General features: G+C 41.3%; 1 protein-coding gene across 1 annotated transcript in view; it reads left to right on the plus strand.

The window, feature by feature from the left end:
- Positions 1–578: 578 nt before the first annotated feature.
- The window catches only part of TENM1 (teneurin transmembrane protein 1), a 321,398-nt gene continuing 308,837 nt past the window's right edge, over positions 579–13,139 (plus strand). The window contains exon 1 of the mRNA XM_086756176.1: positions 579–1,135. The gene's annotated coding sequence lies outside the window, so the exon portion shown is untranslated. The remainder of the gene's footprint in view (positions 1,136–13,139) is intronic.

The raw sequence follows: 13,139 nt of genomic DNA on the forward strand, positions 1-13,139 counted from the left end.
CTTTCTTGGATTCCCTAGCACAATGAAATCTTCACAAGTAACTGCGGATGCAGATTTAGCTGTTATGAAGCAGCAGGTTGTCACCTTTATGCCTTTGTATGTCCTCTTGAGGATACATAACGTGTAAATGATGAAGTTACAGCGATCATCAGAAGAAGACAAAGTTGCCCTGCACCAAGACCCGGGACTGGCACTGGCGGTGGCCATAGGAGATCAGCTCCTGAAAGGAAAGCGGTTGAAGCCCCAGCTACAGACCACAGCTCTCTCCCAAGCCTTCATTCCGCTATCAGTCTCACTTCCTCGGCAAGGTAAATTATTTAGAGGGAGGTATTCTGCGCTATTTCCAAACGCAGAGGCTTGCCGGTGGGTTTTCCTCTTTCCTCCTCTTCCCGCTTACGGGCGAAGCGGGGGGGGACGACCTGTCCCCGCGGGGCCGGGGCAGCTCCTCTCCCTCAGACGGGGACAGGCGCCTCACCTTCTCGGCCACTTCTGTGACTCTGCCCAGAGCTGCCCGGCTTTGACGGCTCAGCCTCCGCCCGCTCCCGCCCTCCCGCCCGCGGGGGCTGAGCGCCAGCCCTTCCCGCCTTGCCCCGGCTCGCGCCCCCCGCCTCACAGCTCGCGGCGGCGGCGCTCGGTGCGAGGCGGCTTGAGGCGCGGCGGCTGGTAACGCGCTTGCGCAGATCTCCCGGGCATGCTCATTAACGGGGAAGGAGCTGAAAAAGGGGAAAAAAAAAATTAAAAAAAAAAAAAAATCTAGCCTGAGAACGAGCGGCGCCGCTGATACTACACCCGCTGGAGAGGAGCGGCACCAGCGGCGGCGGCGGCGGGGCTACGCTGAGCCCGGCCCCGCTTCCCCTCGCTCCTTGGCTTCCCGCAGCCTGACGCGCCGCTGCTGTTAGCTGCGGGTCGAGCCGCGGCAGCAGGAGCTGCCGCCGTCCCCTCAACGGGGCGGAGGGGCCGGGGCGGGCTGCGGGGGAAGCCGTGAGGCGCTGGCAGCGGCAATGTGGATTTATATTCGCCCGCACCGCAGCCGCCGGGGAGCGGGGCGCGGGCACCGCACCTAGAGGCCATGGGAGAAGCCGTCGGCGGGGCTGAGCCGGGGCGCTGCTGAAAGTTCAGCCGGTGGCCGCGCTCGGTAAGTTTGCCGGGGAGGCGGGAGCGGAGCCGCGGGCGCCCGAACTTCGCCTCTCGCGGGGGGCGGTCGCCGTACTGGGGCGGCGAGGTGGGATGCCCTGCCCTGCCCTTCCGTGCCCCACCGGAGCGGGAGCAGCTGGGCGCTCTCAGAGGTTTTTTTTTGTTGGGTTTTTTTTTTTTTTTAGAGGTGGGGGGATGCCGCTGGGTGCGTACGTGCGTGTGCGCTGCGAGGCGGTGCAGCCCTTGCGGGCGGACGGTGCCGGTGTGTGCTCCTGCAAAGGAGCCCGCTGCCCGCGCGAGGGGAGCCGGCGCCGGCGCCCTGCAGCGATGCGGTGTAGGCAGCGGGGCTGGGGCGCTCGCGCCCGCAGGGGGTCTCCGGCGCCCGCTGTTGCGGCGCGCGCGAGGGGGGCGGACGGACGGACGGGGTGGGTCGGGCGCGGGGCTCGCGCTGTTCCCGCCGCCGGCGGCAGCTCGCGCGCGCGGCTGCTCTCCGCGGGGCGTCGGCGGCAAGCGGGGAAAGGCGGGGCGCGCTGCTGGGATCCGCTCCCGGCTCCGCGCCGGCGTTGCGGGAGCGCCCGGGCCGCTCAACGTGAAAAGCCGCATCCCCGGTGGGCGCGGGGGCGAGACGGCGCTGGCGGGGCAGCGGCGCCGCGCTCCCCGCTGCTGGGTGTGGGGGCTGCCGCCTGGTTTCTGACCGAGCCTCAGGTGGAACCCGTTATTTGGTGCGTTCTCCTCCTGCTGCCCGTGGGAGCTGGTCATCTCTAGTTTTAGGCAAGGCGTACGTAAGTCGTTACACTGCTCTGCTGCTTTCCACTGTTGGGTTTTTTTTTTTGTTTGTCTGGTTTTGCGTTTTGTTTTGTGGGTTTTTTTGTTTTGGTTTTGTTTTTTGTTTTTTTTTTTCTCCTAAATACCGTACGGCTCGTGACTGGCGCTCTAGGCTTGGCTGAGGAGTGCTTGGACTGGCCGTGGGTATGGTGGTGGTAGGTAGAGAGGTCCCTGCTTCTTCAGTATTGACCGGATGATCTTACCGTGCCAAATCTCAACACGTTTCCCTTAGCAGATGCGAGGTTTACCGGTTCTAATTCTCAAATTGAAGGCGAGAAGTTGTCTCCCTCCCACCTTTGGCTTAAATATCTGCTGCCTTTTCGGAGTGTATAATAACTGTCTTAGACACAATCTTTCATTGATTGTGCTCATAGTATCCAGAGGCTGTAGATACCCATCTTGATTGTGCTGATGCGTCTCTGGTAATTAACGAGTCGGATACGCTGCGCGACGGAAATAAATACCAGCTGTCCGTGTGGTGGGGCAAGCATCTCAAACATCTACTCTGTCTGCAAATGTTGTTGCAGTAACAAAACCCCGCCACTCCTGGTGCCTGTATTTTCGTCGTTATTTGTGAAACTTAACATAGAGCAGTTGGATATTTGAAGTACAGAATTCCTGGTGTTGTAGAGAACACTTTGTAAATCACAAATAATACAGTGTTGTAGGGAAAGAGCTATCCATCAGCAGGCAAGACCCAGCCCAGCAGCTTTCCTTCTTTCCTGTCCGTAGTTTCTTTTCAAAGCTTGTTTTATGCATAGCTTGTGATGCTGTGGGCTAATTGCGAAATACTTCTCCTCAGATGAAATATAGGCTTGTTAATAAGCTAATTACTGTTTTCCCTGTAGATAGCATGTATTGATAATATAAAATCATCAACAGTGTTAATGTATTTTTAATGCAAGCGTGTGTTTTGAGGGTTTTGGCTTGTTTCAAGAACTCAAATCCTTTAACAGCTTGGCGATTTAGGAACCTTTATGAGTGTTGCCACTTTTTTGTTATATCAGAGTTTTGTTTTAAGAAATTATTAGAAGTTTTCTGAATAGCACATTCCCAATAGGTTTTGTTGTATGAAGGTCTGATCTTTAAAAAGAAACAAGCTACATTTCAAATATTTAATTAAAAGTCTTTTCTTTTAAAGAGGAAAGTGCCTTCCATTTACCAAATTTTAAATATTTAAATGACATGTATAAGTCAAAAAATAGAAAACTATTATTAAAAGTAGCTCTTAAGAATGTGGGAATGCAAATTACTACTCTTAACATCCTGAGTAGTCAGATGTGGAATAAATGGATGCATTGTATTGATGGCTTATGTATAAAAAAGTCATTGAAATGTCATGTGAGAAAAGATGTAGCAAAGGAAATCTATTATTACTCATTTGATGTGACATCATAATTTAAAACTGAAGAAGTGACATGGTTCCTGTAGTCACGTGTGTAAGGAGATATGCCACACTTTTGCTCTGCAGGAATAAGTGGAATAGGTGAGTGAGTACTTCCTTCTTTTCATTGAAGTAAGAAATTCTGAGGATTGGCACCGATGTTAATTGGAGCAGGCAGGACATTATCTCAATGTGATTCATGAGGTACAAATTAGATTTTTAAATTATCTTGATCTGAAAAGTATTAGAAGAATAATACCACTTCATTTATCATTATCTCAGGGCTTTGATTATGGAAAAACACTCCTCTCCATTTGGTTAGGAATATTTTTTTTTTGTTCCCATTTTACAGAGTGGGAGAATGACACACCCTTTCTGTACTTAAGTCACAATGTTTTTATGTATCTCACAATTGCAGTATCTTGCAATGACTGTAGTGAGACTAGAGTTTAAAACATTTTGGAGACCAAATATTAAATTGGTGATGGCGTTATGTCTGAAATGCAGGTGTTTCTGATTTCTTGTCTGCCACTTGCTCATCTAGATTTGTCTGTTGATTACATTTCACAGTTTCAGCACAACTGAGTTAATGCTCAACGCTGTATAGCTGTGAAAAGCCTCAAGTCACAGGGAGTTCAATTGCACTGCATCCTGCTAATAAATAACATCCTACCTAGGTGTTACTGTGTAGTCAGTCATTGACGATGTATTTAGGGCCAAAGTCTTGGTGGTGGTCTCTCTCTTAAACAGAGTCTCAGAGGTCTCAAGAACAGGATATGTTATGACTATCCTTTATGACTTACAGAAATACATACATACACGTTAAAAACATGAATATACGTAGGTTGTTCTAATGAGTACCTGTCTTCTAAAACTTTTCTCTCAGTAAAGTACTGAGAATAGCCTTAAATTTACCAAACATCCAGTGGACTAATCTATACTGAGAAAACATGTCCATTTCTTTCCTGCTGTATTTACTGTTTTAACACAATATTTATACTTTGAAAGCTAATGAAAAGATACGTAAGCTACTTTGATTTTTTTTTTCAATACTGTTGCTCTGCTACAAATTTGAACGTCACTAGATTACTGAAAATAAATATTCCTTCTTCATTTTCACTCTGTTGCAGTGAACTGTTACCTGAATTTCTGTGTTTAAAAGAACAAAAATAATATATATTTGATATCAGTCTTCTTGGCAGAAGCTACTGTGTGAGGCTGTTGTATTGTTTTCTGCTTTCTAGTACAGAATTGTCACTTCTGAGTTTTAGAAAACAGGTAGCATAAGATTGGAGGGAAAAGATGGCTTCTAGTTAAATGTATTGTCTAAAAGTATATTGAAATTAAAATGACTGTGTGGAATTGGGCTTTGCATTGGCTTGTTGCTTTGGAAGCTTTCACTCAGCAGTGCTTATTTTCTGTAGCCTTAATGAGCAATTACTGCACTCTTCCAGTTCAGAGCCTCTTTTAAGTACAGTACTGCTTGTTCCAAATTATAGATGTATTTTTCTGGTTTGCCCGTAAGCTGTTGGCATTTTTGGTGTTTAGGTTTGTTTGTTTTCCTGAATGTAGACAGATGTTTGCTAAGGGTTATGAAGAGCCCATAAACTCTCTTAATTTATTTTTTTTTAAAGGCATTTGGGGTTTTAGGTATATATACTGGTTTTATACAGTGTGTGCGTGTATTCTCTCTATATGGACTTTAATCTTAAATAACTGACAACATTTTGACTTACTTTAAAGAATAATGAAAGTATTTTCATTATTGAAATGTTGGGTTTTAGATCTGCAAAGGGTTGTAAGCAAACAGTCCCTTCTGTAACTCTGTTTCAGGACTGTAGGTAGATTTGGAATGCTATCTTGGATGACATTTTCATGCAGTTGCTCTTGCAGCATTTTCTACTCTAAGAGATGATAATTGGTTTACGCATAATTTTGTTTATAAAAATATTCATAGGCTGCTACATGGTGTTGAGGTAGCAGAGGAGCGTCTTTCATGTCAAAGAACTTTTAAAGGAATGTCTACTTAAAGAGAGGTCTCTTGGGACTTCAGTGGTCATTAATGAAATACTGTCTGCAGTGTGCGGTGCAGTGTAGCGTATGTGCCTGATCTACCAGAGGGTTTGTGTTGGGTCATATTAACCACATTTACGTTACTAACGTATTAACTACAGAAACTTAGTGAGAACTAATGGGATAAAGATTCTTAGATGGCATATGTGAAGGTGACTTCCTTGACTTTGCTTTGAGTAGTGTGTCAATAACTTGACCGCTCCTTTTAATGGTACTGCAATTAAACAATACCATTACTTTGTTTTTTCTTTTGATAAATTGGGGTGTTAATTATTGTCAAGTGAAGCTTTTTTTTATCTAACAGAAGAACTTCAAGAAGTGGAACTTCACAAGTTCCACTTATTTCTGTGGTAATGGGTGGTGGATTGTTGTCCTTGATAGAGAATCCAAACCTGGGAGATGGTTGACTGTCTTCCACTGTGCTTCCTCTTACCAGTGCTCTGATCCTATGGAAACTGGTTCTAGAAGGTGGTGGCAGCCAACAGAAGAGTGGGGAGTATGATAGGGCTTTCATGTACTGGTTGGAGAGTGTGACTTTATTGCTCCCTTTTTGTGGAGTGTGAAAGATTCATGCTTATCTGAAAAAAACACAGGTAAACTACTTTTCTCATAACACTTTTTTTTTTTGTTCCAGATGTTTGCGTTTTTGTTTTGTTTTGTTTTTTTTTCTTTAGGTACTCTCTGTGATATGATTTTTCTGATTTAGCTATGTGGCCCATTTTGTTTCCGAGTTCATTTCTTACACAAGACGATAGCCAACTACTGGACCAGGGAGGTGTCACTGTTGTGGGCTTCCTGATGATCTGGATAAAAGGCCTCCTGCTTGTTCCTATAAGCCACCCTCAGCAGGAATATCTATTACTCCTCATATATAAGTTTCTCCTTTCATATTCTGTCTTCTACATGTGTGCCGCTAACCACAGGGCCTTTCCCACCTCTGAGATCATACTGCATACAGGTGCTTCTGGTGCCCCTTTATCACCAAATTATTTCTTGCTCTGAACTACTGCTGTGTTTTTCTGACTTCGTTCTCTGCTCTATTCTGTTGCTTTTCAGATTCCTCTTACTTCCACTTTTGCACAGCTCTTAGCCCTTCTTGTTCACAATGTTTGAGAACCATGCTTACAGGTCTCGTTCTTTCATAACCACCTGGTGTGCTCCATAAACCAAAAACCTAAATATCCCTCACCTTCTATGCATCTAAGTTATAGATGCACCTATGAGCTGACTTTAGCTTCTTTTTGTTTTCCTCACTTTCTTCCCTAGTTCTTTTCTTAGAGCTCCCAAATCATACAAAATTTTGTCTGCTTTTCTGCAGAACTCTGTATCATCATGTTGAACCCTTCTGTTTTGTGAAGTCCACCAAATTGAAATCCATGCGGTTCTGCTTTCACTGCTTTTTCACAACTTTGATTTTACCCATCGCTGACCTCCCCTTATAATGTCTCCCAGAGGTAAGCCTTTCTCTACCATCTCTTTCCTCCGTGTTTTTATCCAGATCTGAGTATGGGAAGGAAATACCACCCTTATTGCATTTTTTTACTGGAGAAGGGCCACATACTAGGTGCTCTAACATTATGTTAGTGTTGAATTGAGAACTCTATGGTTTTGCAAACTTCAGTCTTTATTTCCCTTTCCCTCTTCTTTTTATTAGTACTTCAACTGCTACAAGCACATAATATCCCACCCCTTTAAAATACAAATAATTTTCTATTTTGTCCAGCCCATGCTATGCCCTCAACTAGTAAAACAGTATTGAAATGCATATCTTAATATATTTTTTTTTGTTTAACTTTATATTATTAACTGCTTTAAAGTGACAAAGATCTGGTTGTAGGCGTAGCGGCTGGTATTGTTTCTTCTTCTTTCTTCTTCTCCTTGTAATAAAGGTAGGCAGTTAGTTACAAAAAGAAAAACCCTACAGGCACAGTTTGCATCTGGATCTTTCCTAGCATAGGTCAAGCTGGATTTTACAACTTGTAGGCTAGCTACTTCTATCGGAAAAAATGTCCTGTTTTTTTTGTACAAAAGAGAATTTTGGTCATTTAAGTTTTTAGTTTAATAGGTGGGAGCATATCTACAAAACATATTCTGTGTATTGTTGTAAAAGACACCTCTTGCATCTGTCCAAATGATTTGATGTCTGCCAATAAAGGTATTCCTTATCTGCGCAATGCATTTTCATGCGTGTTTGCTAGAACGTGAGCGCTAACCTCTACTACAATGTAATTACAGCTTTGTAGCATTTGGAGGTTTATAAACCCATTAGGTGTACTGTGGATTTCTTTAAGTTTCATACATTTCAATGAATCAGAGACACCATGGAGTAAATGTCTTTAAAGAGTGCAAGAGTAAATCTTATTACGCAGCTATTTTGGTTATTAAAAAATCGTAAGATGCACTGTGCGAAGATGAGTGTGGGAACTTTACCTTTACAACTGTCTGTTGTTTAAACTTTGCAGTACTGTTTTGGGAATTAATGTGTTGATGATGCTCATTGAATAAAGTGTTGAGAGGAAATGGGCCAATTCCTCACAGGTGTAAATAAGTGTATTTCTACCAATGTGGCAGATGCCACTATATGCCATATTTTCCCCTACGTGGAAATATGCCATTGGCTTCATCAGTGAAGTCGTACTGAGTGGTTCAGCAGAGGATTTGATCCTGATTTGGTTGCCTAATTAGCTGTTCGAGCCAGGAATGGGGGGGAAGGAATAAGATGTATTTCATCTGAGCTTTTGTAAATGTAGATGGATAGCTATCATTTCTATGGCATGCTGTGCAATTTCATTGTGTAGCTAAAGCAGATTCTTATCTCTGCAGACATACTGGAGGGAAGAGTTAATATGAACATATTCAACTATAATTTAATTGTGCAACCTTTTAGTGTTTCATTAGCTGACTTTATTTAAAGTTACGTTGTCTTTAGAACTGTTAGGTTAAATTGGCTCCTTAGATTAAGAGACTTTTAAGTCTATAAAGCACAATAATTTTACTTACGGTCAGCAGCTTTAGCAATCACTATAAAATATGCCAGTTGTTTTAATTTCAGCAGACTAAGTTGTCAGTTGATAAGTAGTCAATAGTAAGAAGAAACTGCATTTTAATGTTGCTCATATTTGGTTCATAATATTTTTGTAGTTGATTATGAGTTACAAAATTGAATTTTGGAATCACAAAGCATATATGGGCTGTATTGAACTGCTCTGCGCAGTTAATACTAAGCTTTCTAGAGCAGCAGCTACAGACCATGAGAAATTGTTTTATATGTTGATATTACCATTCCCAAATAAAAACCTTTAACGTACATGAAAGATTACTATAAATTATTATACTGCTGTTTTGCGACTTCAGTAATATATCAAAAAGGTCAGTGCCATTAGCAGTTGAGTTATGTTGGGGGTTTTTTGTTTTGTAGTTTGCTTGCTTTTTTTTATGGTAAGCATGGAAACTTTAGAGGGTTGGGTTTTTTTATTTATGTCTGTTTTTTGCTGTTGGTTGTTTTTTTTTTTTTTTAATAAAAATATGTGGTAGAAATCAAGTAAGACTTATCTTATGCACTTAGCTCCAGGTCAGAGAAATAACTGTTCAGTCCACATGATGAAACTAGGGAAAGATGCCTGCTTTCTCATTTTTATTTTGTATGCTTTGTTACTGATATGTTCTTTATAGAAGGCAAATAGAGTCCATCTTTAAAGACCTTATGGAGAGAGACAGGTCAGACTCCCAACCCTGTTTTGCAGTAGCCCACAGTACAGCCTTAAAATGAATCTCTTGGGTATTAATACATAGTGAGTTGATCCTGGTTGGACGCCAGGTGCCCACCAAAGCTGCTCTATCACTCCTCTCCTTAACTAGATGGGGAGAGAAAATATGATGACAGGTGCATGGGTTGAGATAAGGACGGAAAGAGAGAACCCACCAATTACTGTTACTGGCCAGTCAGACTCAACTTGGGGAAATTTGTTTAATTTATTACCAATCAAATCGGAGTAAGGTAATGAGAAAATAAAGCTGAACTTCATTCCTGATTTTTCTCTACCTTCTCCCCGCCACTGGCACAGGGGGACGGGGAATGGGGGTTGTGGTCAGTTCATCACGTGCTGTCTCTGCCATTCCTTCCTCCCCGCGCTGCAGGTGGATCTTTGCTCCTCCATGGGCTGCAGGGGAACAGCCGGCCTCGCTATGGGCTGCACCACGGGCTGCAGGGGAATCTCTGCTCCAGTGCCTGGAGCACCTCCTCTCCCTCTTTCTGCCCTGACCTTGGAATCTGCAGAGTTGTTTCTCTCACATGTTGTCACTCTCTCTCAGCTGCGGTTGTCCATGTTGTTTCCCCCCCTTCTTAAATCTGTTATCCCAGAGGTGCTACCACTGTCGCTGATGGGCTCGGCCTTGGCCAGCAGCGGGTCCATCTTGGAGCCGGCTGGCATTGGCTCTTTCGGACGTGGAGGAAACCTCTAGCAGCTTCTCACAGAAGCCACCCCTTGAGCCACCTGCTACCAAACCTTGCCATTCAAACCCAATACATAATATATGTGTGTTATTCTTAGTACAAAATGTATTTACTGCCTTATATGTATATACACAAGCTGTTACCACATCTAATGTGTGGTAACCCGTGTGTGGTTATCTAATGGAACTGTAGCAAGCTATAGCTTGTAAATCAGCATCACAACAATTATCTTCAAGTAACCGTTTCTAAGCTTGTTGGAACCTAACTAATTGAAGCCAATTGTAGAAGATTTAGAAAGTGGATATATTATAATCCTAAGAATATTTTTAAATGACTTTGTTATTGCTGTGAAATTGTTGATCATTATATTAAAAAAAAAGAGAAAAGCCAGTGCTTCTGTATGTGATATAATTTCTTTTTGCTGTGCAAATGGTTGAGAGTGAGTTTTGTTTCATTTTTTTGAGTCTACTTTTTATTTTGAAATACTGCCCTTGAAATAATGAACAAGTGAAAACTCTTTTTTTTGAGACCAAACAGACTTTAATATAGTTTTGCTTTTTCCTCTGAAGCCCCAGTCCTGATGTCAGTGATTTGAGTTACAGGATTTTCTGCCTTTGAAATTAGTGAAAATAAGATAAAGTCAGGCTGTAGTTTAGCAAAGCTTGGTGTAAGCAATTTTGAATACAGTAGTCAATGTTCTGTTCAGATTCTTGACTGTTTTAAAGCAGTAGATGCATGAAGTACTGCAGTACTTTGCACCTTGCTGAAGCATTGCTAAGTGGCATATTCAAAGTTTATTAACATCAGTTAGAGGTAGACTTCCCCACCCAACCCCAACTTACCAACTTAGTAACTTAATTTTCATCATTTCTTAGCAAAGGGTACAGCCTAGTAATATTTGACTGAGCTTTTACATATGTGTGGAGTTATTCCCTAGTACAGTGGAGCGTGTTTTAGTAACTATGATGGAATTGCCAGTGGTGTCTGCCTCCCTCAAAATTAATATCTGATGTGTTGCATCTTACTATTGTTCTGCTTTTCATGAGTCAAACCGTTAGCTAAGAGACATAAGTGTGCAAAGTGTAAGCTGATCTCCTTGAACGAAATAAGAGGGAAATTATGTTAAATGGTACTTCCACTGGAAGGAAAGTAAAATTTTGATGCTGCTTAAGTTAAAAGGAGATACTGGTTATATTCTTATCCTGGCCCTTTGGATAAGTGTTCTTGAGAATCTCCTATTGCATTTCATGGTGAGGCAAGTATGCTTAAATTAGCAGATTTCAATCCTTGCTCATCTTTGCCTATGGTTGAAACTACATAAATATTAATAGCTTAAAAATTAATCTTTATTAGTAGACTTAAAAATCAGTTCATGTGGATGAAGCTAATGTATGCCATTGTCATCTAACTTTAGAAAACCTGGGGTTTTTTTATTTGTTGATGCTTAAGTGTTTTCTGTTTGTTTCAAGGTGTTTGCTTGAAAGCTCCCATCCATCTTAAAATTTGGTATAATATAATGTGGAAATCTTTGTGTATAAATTATAGTTGCAGTTAGCATTGTGTAACACAGTAGTGTCACTAGTATTTATACTTGACAGGAGATGTGATTTAGATGTGTCTCTGCTTTTTTTTTTAATAGCTTGTAGGTGTTACCTATTCAGTTAGTTCACTGTATTAAATGCCATTGGTTTTACCTTAATGTATCTTTAATAAATTTTAAAACCTATTTGAGCGACAAAAAAAAGCACCAGAAATGTAACTTCGGTGGAAATTGAAATATTAATATCAGTGATACAGGGTTAATTGAATGTCAGGAAAAAATACTATCTAGAGGATGAAAATGCTAACTCCTTTATTTGTAACTTCTACGTTGAGAGTAATTTCAAGGTGTTTTAAAAGCTGAGCTGAGTCCTAAAATATTGGAGAGAATGCATCCTAAAAATGCAATTTGTAGCTTAACTGTTGGTGTTATATTTGAACAGAAAATCTAAAGTACTTTCTTGAATAACAGTGAAATGAGGCATATAAATTAATCTCTATAAAAAGTCCTAAAGGGGAAAAAAAGACAGATGACTTTGTGAAGAGCATTCTGGTGTGCAAGGAGACAAGACATTTCTAATTTTCCTGTTGCTGAGTAATCTTTGTTTACTTACATAGTGTAAGTTTTTTTTATATTCCTTTTCCTTATTTTCTTTAGCCAAAGATGTTTGAATATGTCTGCCCTTTTCCACAGAATGGGCAAATTAGTTAAGTGTTATTTTTTCCAGTTTAGTTGGATTCTGATTGTGTATCCGTACGTAACTGGTATTTTCAAAGTTTCTCTGTTAAAGCTCCAGTTAGACTGAAAAAGAGGAAATTATTTTTTTTCCGTGCTGCCAGAAACAGTTCACTTGTCGATAGCACTGAAGCTTTGTCTGTTCTCTGGCTTGATTTTGAAGCTTCTGTATTGAACTGAACTTGTTTCCATTTTCTCTTGAACCGAAGGAAAGCCAGAAATTGTTAGATTTGTCAGCTGGGAATGAGGATGGGATTTGTTATGGAGAACTGAGACGTAGAAGACTTAGGTAGTCTCTGTTCTGAATACTGAACTTATGTACACCTTGGATTTCTTGAGTTGGATTGGGTATTGAACGGAGCAGCTTCTGGAGTCCCATTTCATATTAGCCTTGTAACCCTTTGCGTGTTCAGACTTATAACTGTATCTAGAAATGCCAAATGGAGGGAAATTGAGTGACACTGGTAGTTTTCTTGTATATGTATGCACATGCCATTACACTACACTTAGACCATATGCTGAAATTAATAATGTTAATCAAAGTCCAAGAAATTAAATAAAAAGTGATTTTATATCATAATTATCATAAGATGACTACAAGAACGTAGATGTCTATGTTGCTAATGTAAAAATTTGTCTTAAGTTTTCAGTGTCCAGAACTTTTCACAGATAGATGATTGTACTGTGTTTTATCGTTCCTTATTACTACTATGCCATAAATCATCAAGCCAATACAAATAGGGCCCTTGAAGTGTTAGTCATTCCAGTCCCCTTCTTAATGAGTAACTGTTGACATTTCAGTAAACATCATCATGTTGGATGCTAAATATACTGTCTCTATTGTTATTAGATGGAGACACGTTAAGTTCTCATGTTTAAAAGAAATTACTCAAGGTCAAATACAGGAATGATACAAGAGAAATGTGTATTCCCTGCTCCTCCTCATATGTACTCTTGTTTGCAGATATGTAAAGGACATTACATCTTTCTAGTGT

Source organism: Chlamydotis macqueenii, chromosome 11 (genome assembly GCF_036417535.1).
Source record: "Chlamydotis macqueenii isolate bChlMac1 chromosome 11, bChlMac1.mat, whole genome shotgun sequence".
NCBI classification, from domain to species: domain Eukaryota; kingdom Metazoa; phylum Chordata; class Aves; order Otidiformes; family Otididae; genus Chlamydotis; species Chlamydotis macqueenii.